This window comes from Podarcis vaucheri, assembly GCF_965113315.1.
Source record: "Podarcis vaucheri genome assembly, chromosome: 8".
Taxonomy (NCBI): Eukaryota; Metazoa; Chordata; class Lepidosauria; order Squamata; family Lacertidae; genus Podarcis; species Podarcis vaucheri.
The window spans coordinates 74,008,478-74,014,634 of NC_138766.1; positions in this window are offsets into that span (position 1 = coordinate 74,008,478).

The following is a 6,157-nucleotide window of genomic DNA, read 5'->3' on the forward strand; positions in this document are numbered from 1 at the left end:
ATCACAGTTCCAGCACATAATTGTATTGTAAGATTAACAAATCGTGAATGGAAGTTATTAATAATTATATGTGAAACAAGACTAACAAAAGAGCTGAAAAGGAAGCTAAACGATATTCCCTGCTGATATGCGGTACTCATCTGGATAGTTGACCATCACTGTTGCCCTCAGGTCATAATAGGCTAAGTGCTCAGGGACAGAGGACATGAGCTGTGTGTCTGCAGCTATGTTGCGTTTTTCCTTATCCCTCTTGGTCTCCACCTCAAGTAAGTTAATGCATTATGCTGCTTTTCCTGTGACACGCTCCAGCATTCACATTATCGCTACAATGTGGAACTGGTTTACAATGTGGAACTGGTTGGCCCAGATGGAAGGGGTGTTTCCAGAGCATTCCTTTCACGCTCTTTTTTGTGTATTGGTGCAGGAGATGGCACTATACTCTGTTTTTGAAAAGAAGAAAAATCTTTATTGGGTGTTTCCACATGCCACAAGAGGAAAGTATAACAAAGACTAAAAAATCCAAGTTACCAAAAGTGCTAACATATCCCAAGAGATCTATTCATGCCCCCTGCGTTGTACTGACGTGGTCACGTTTAGAAACAATTGGAGCCGTACTATTCCTCTAGAAAAAGAGAGCCAGTGTGGTGTAGTGGTTAAGAGTGGTAGTCTCGTAATCTGGTGAACTGGGTTCGCGTCTCCGCTCCTCCACATGCAGCTGCTGGGTGACCTTGGGCCAGTCACACTTCTCTGAAGTCTCTCAGCCCCACTCACCTCACAGAGTGTTTGTTGTGGGGGAGGAAGGGAAAGGAGATTGTTAGCTGCTTTGAGACTCCTTAGGATAGTGATAAAGTGGAATATCAAATTGAAATCGAAAAAGAGGTGCTGGAACTCACCATGAACACCTCTTTTGTTCTGTTATCATGGCCATGGCACACACCTGAGAGGTGCCGGAACTGAGTTCTGGAGAGTTCCGGCTGAAAAAAAAGCCCTGAATAGGAGGCTCTCAGTGAGCTCACCCTGATGAAATCTATATGGGTTTTCACCCCTACTTTCCAAATTGTTTTCATCTGCCTTATGCCTCGTTTTTTTACCTCATACTGACAGTACAAACGGACCCAGAAAGTGGTGGTCTCTCCTTTATTAGAGGTTTCTAAGCACAGGCTCAATGGCCAATTTTTAAGGATGCTCTAGCTGCAGATTTCCAGGGGTTTGGAATAGATAAGGGGTGGGGAACCTTTGTCACTCCAGATGTTGCTAAACTACAACTCCCAACTCAGCCTTTGAAGTACAGTGGTACCTCAGGTTAAGAACTTAATTCATTCCGGAGGTCCATTCTTAACCTGAAACTGTTCTTAACCTGAGGTACCACTTTAGCTAATGGGGCCTCCCGCTGCCGCTGCATGATTTCTGTTCTCATCCTGGAGCAAAGTTCTTAACCCAAGGTACTATTTCTGGGTTAGCGGAGTCTGTAACCTGAAGCGTCTGTAAGCTGAGGTACCGCTGTATTTGGCCTTAGAGGTTATTTTCAACTCTTTGATTAAACAATGCAACTCCCTCATCTTGACTAATGTGCTTCTGCTTCTTTCATCACTTCTTGAGTAGGCTTTCTTTCTTTCTTTCTTTCTTTCTTTCTTTCTTTCTTTCTTTCTCCTACTTCTTTATTGAGTGGCCCTGTGGTTTTCCTTGGGTGCTCCAGAGTTTCTATTTTGTTCTGTTTCTTGGTTTATTTTTGTTCTTAAAACCATCATTAATTTTATGGTTTGTTCTGCTGCCCACCTTTTCTTTTCTTACATCTATCTTTCACATCTTTTTTCCTGTTGTTTTTTTTTTTTTTTTGCCACGGCTTATCATGCAAAACGGCAATAAAAGTGACAGAGCTGATTTCAGCAGTCACCTCTTGGCAGATGCATTTTGTTTTCCCAAGATGCCTCAGATGTTGCACCGTTCCAAGGCATTCTCTGGGTGGGTGGGGCAATGTTTTCCAGAAAGATACAACATATGAGATGCTCTGGAAAACAAAAATGGTGACTGCCAAGAGCAGTCACCAAAACCAAGAGCAGCTGCTCCTAGGGAAGGAAAACCCTCACAATCTCCAAATCACTGGCAAATGGGTCTGAATGGAAACAAATATGGGTAATGAAAAGCATGCCGATTCGTTACTCATGACTTTTGGAATGAAAGAAAATTGAACCCAATAGACCCAATTTTCGTTCATTCTCACACGACTGGACACACTTCTCCTCAATGCCTGCACCTTTCCATGTAGACTTTTCTTCTTCTGATTTTGGTCACTGCCTGGTCTCTGGCCTTCTTCCTATTTTGGAGGACATTTCAAACAAACGTCTCCCATCCCTAGGATTCCCAGTTGCAGTCTTCAGCACCTTTTCTCATGATATGCATGGTAAGGAACCCAGCTGAGGGAACACACCCTCAGCATGAGCTTTCTGCTACCCTTTCAGAAGTACTGGCATGAAACAGTCCACAATGTCCGTAATGGATATGGATCTATAATCCATTTCCCAGGCAGGCAAATTGAAGTTTATTTTTATTACCACTTAAAAATACCCTATTTTATTTTATTCCAAGTAACTTTTAAAAGGGTGGGATCTTTACACATGCCAGGATATTGTTCTTTCTATCTTCTCTATAGAATACTGATATTCTGCTTCAAAACTCCAAAAGTCTTTCAAAGATGGCGGCAGTTGATAGGCAACAGCTCTCACTGAGGACCTCTGAGGCAGATCAGCTGGAACTTCCACAGCCGATGATGGAGGCCAATATTCCCTTGCTGTTGGTTCCCACTGATGTCCTCTAAGGCAACGGGGTTGAATAGCTGGATCCTGCCAAGCCCAATATGAAGGCAAGTCTTGCCTTGCTGGTGGCTGGCGGTTTTTAATATCAGTTAACTTTTGACAGATAGCTTTTCACAGAGAGAAATAAAATGGCTTGTGAAACTTTCAGATGTTATTTCAGGAATTTAGTAATGCTCTTCAGGTAAACAAACATTACATGGCTCCTTAGGTTTCCAATAAAGCAAATCTGAAATGGGCTCCAGCTCTTTCTGGAGAAATATTACGATTCTCTTTGAACACAGCATGAACGTCTATAGAAATGTGTCATCTCATTTATGATGTATTAAACATTTGCCTTGGAAAAAAGTGTTTTCCCCTCATTTTTATTCCCAAAGTGACATCTTACTTTGGGTAAAAGGGGTTTTCTCGCCACCATTTCCCACATCATGAGCTGAGTGCTCTGCTAAATATTTCCCATGCCTAAAAATGTTAATTGAGAAGGAACTGTATGCATTTGCTACATAGGTGAAAGGCTTGCATATGACAAGCTAGACCCAGAGACCTCCCCCCTAAATAAAGTCACATTTGATTCAAATTTTAATTTTGGTTTTTGGCACAATTTAGGCCACAACTTTATTGATTACAGAAGGTGAGTGGTTGAATAGGCTCTGGTTCAATTAGCTCCCTGCACCCTTGCAGGCAGCACTGACCCAGAGCACCAGCATAGGTCAGCCAAGGGTGAACACCCGGGTCGGTGAACATGCCCCCTGGACTCAGGTACGGCCACAACCCTCCTCTCAGGGGTTGACCAAACCAGTTGAACCATGGATTCCTTTAACTGAATACCCTTCACATAGGGACAGCGAGACCATTCTCCCATTCCTATCACCTGAACCAGTGCCTTATAAGTTGTGGCGATTTGCTATGTGGCAGGCGAAAACCCAAATGGCAATAGCCAATCAGCCAAGTGGGGAAAATTCCTGCCGTGCCCCTGTCCCAACGACAGACGACACGCGACGGCATAGCAAGGTCAATCGCAAAATGCCCTAAAAGTAGGGAGAGGTGGGCGGGTGTTCCGAATGCATGAGCCGAAAGAGGAAGCTCTGGGCATGTGCATGGGTTTATACAGGTCCCTCAATCTGTTTGGCCTGCGCCCCATTGGCCAGATTGAACCCAACATTGAGGGACCTACCAATAGGGTGTTGTGGCTATCCAGTCTTACCCACCCACAACACAAGAGTTCGGTCTCCAGATTTCACCACAACACATGCCCTCTTTTAGGGAGGACACAATTTCTCTGCATATTAGGTGGCAATCCCATACAACTGTCCAGGGGTCCTTTACTTTTACCTTTGCACACTGACCTGGGAGTAACTTGCATTTAACTCAGGGGGGCTTACTCCTGAGGAGACATGTATAGGGTTGTACTGTTAAAGGTCACAGGCTGTAATCCTATGCATATTTATTTTGTAGTGAGTCCTATGATGGAACTCAGTAGGATTTACTGCTGAGTAAACATGCATAGGGTTAGGCTGTATACAGCTGGAACTCAATGTCACACTCTTATAGTCTTTCCCTCTGTGCAAGCATTGCAGCTGACCAGACAGAATAATCTCCTTTCTCCTCCCACATGTGCTTTCCTGGGGAGGAAGGAGGGGAGAGACCCTTTTGTGCAGTGGAAGTCCTTGCACAGGGTATTCACTGATGGGGCTCCTTAGGTCACTCCTGCCCTAATTCTTGTGAGGTTCTGCCTTATTCATTTAATGCCTTTCTAGGGTCTCTGGCATTACCTGTCCCATTACCTGCTACCTTTCAGGGATTGAGCATGGGAATTTCAGCATCAAAATATGTGTCCTACCAATCACATTTGATTCCTCTCCATTAATATGTTGACAACACCCAGCACTGTATTCCTTGATACAACTCTGAAGAGGCTGTGGAGGTCCTCAACCAGGGCATAAAATCATAGAAAGTGGGCCAGGCATGGCAGACTGAGGCAGCTGCCCCAGGGGACAGATGCTGGAGGGCACAGTTTAGTGTGCCATGCAGGGCTAAGCTGGCTGACTGCCCTCTGATGTGCTGGAAGGGGATGTCCTGTTGCCAGTGCTGAAGAAAGATTCAACCACCAGTCCCAATTTGTGGAACTGGGAGAGGGTGTCATCTGGTTCTTCACCTCAGACGACAAAAAACATTTGGCTGGACCTAAACTGCACCCAAAGGGACGCGGGTGGCGCTGTGGGTTAAACCACAGAGCCTAGGGCTTGCCGATCAGAAGGTTGGTGATTCGAATCCCCGTGACAGGGTGAGCTCCTGTTGCTCGGTCCCTGCTCCTGCCAACCTAGCTGTCGAAAGCACATCAAAGTGCAAGTAGATAAATAGGAACCGCTCCGGCGGGAAGGTAAACAGCGTTTCCGTGTGCTGCTCTGGTTCTCCAGAAGTGGCTTAGTCATGCTGGCCACATGACCCAGAAGCTGTAAGCCGGCTCCCTTGGCCAATAAAGCAAGATGAGCACCGCAACCCCAGAGTCAGCCACGACAGGACCTAATGGCCAGGGGTCCCTTTACCTTTACACTGCACCCACAAACTGGGTGGGTATGGGTTCTGGAGTTCACCCATGTCACCTGTGTTCATGAGCCACTCCTTTTGCCCAATATAATCCAGAAATTGGACTGCATGAATGCACAGCAGTCAGCAGCTTTCTTCGTCCCAGGGATGCTTGCGGAATTTATCTTTCTGAATTCCGATTTGAAGCGACCTCATCTGCACCTCCAGGGACGCGGGTGGCGCTGTGGGCTAAAGCCTCAACGCCTAGGACTTGCCGATCGAAAGGTCGGCGGTTCGAATCCCCGCGGCGGGGTGCGCTCCCGCTGCTCGGTCCCAGCGCCTGCCCACCTAGCAGTTCGAAAGCACCCCCGGGGGCAAGTAGATAAATAGGTACCGCTTACCAGCGGGAAGGTAAACGGCGTTCCGTGTGCGGCTCTGGCTTGCCAGAGCAGCGTTGTCACGCTGGCCACGTGACCCGGAAGTGTCCCCGGACAGCGCTGGCCCCCGGCCAATAGATGTGAGATGGGCGCACAAACCCCAGAGTCTGTCAAGACTGGCCCGTTCGGGCAGGGGTACCTTTACCTTTACCTTTACATCTGCACCTCCTGCCCTGATTTGTGAATCAGAACTTAGTTATCCACCAGCTTCGCACTTCTGAAATATTGCAATGCAGTTCTCCACTAAAAAAAAGAAGTAAATTGCAGATTGATGTGGAACAGAGACAGAACAAATTTATGAGTGAGCACATGCGATGGCAACACAGTCCAGAAATAGACTGATTCATCTGCAACCATTTCCAAGATTGTCTACCTTTTTTACTC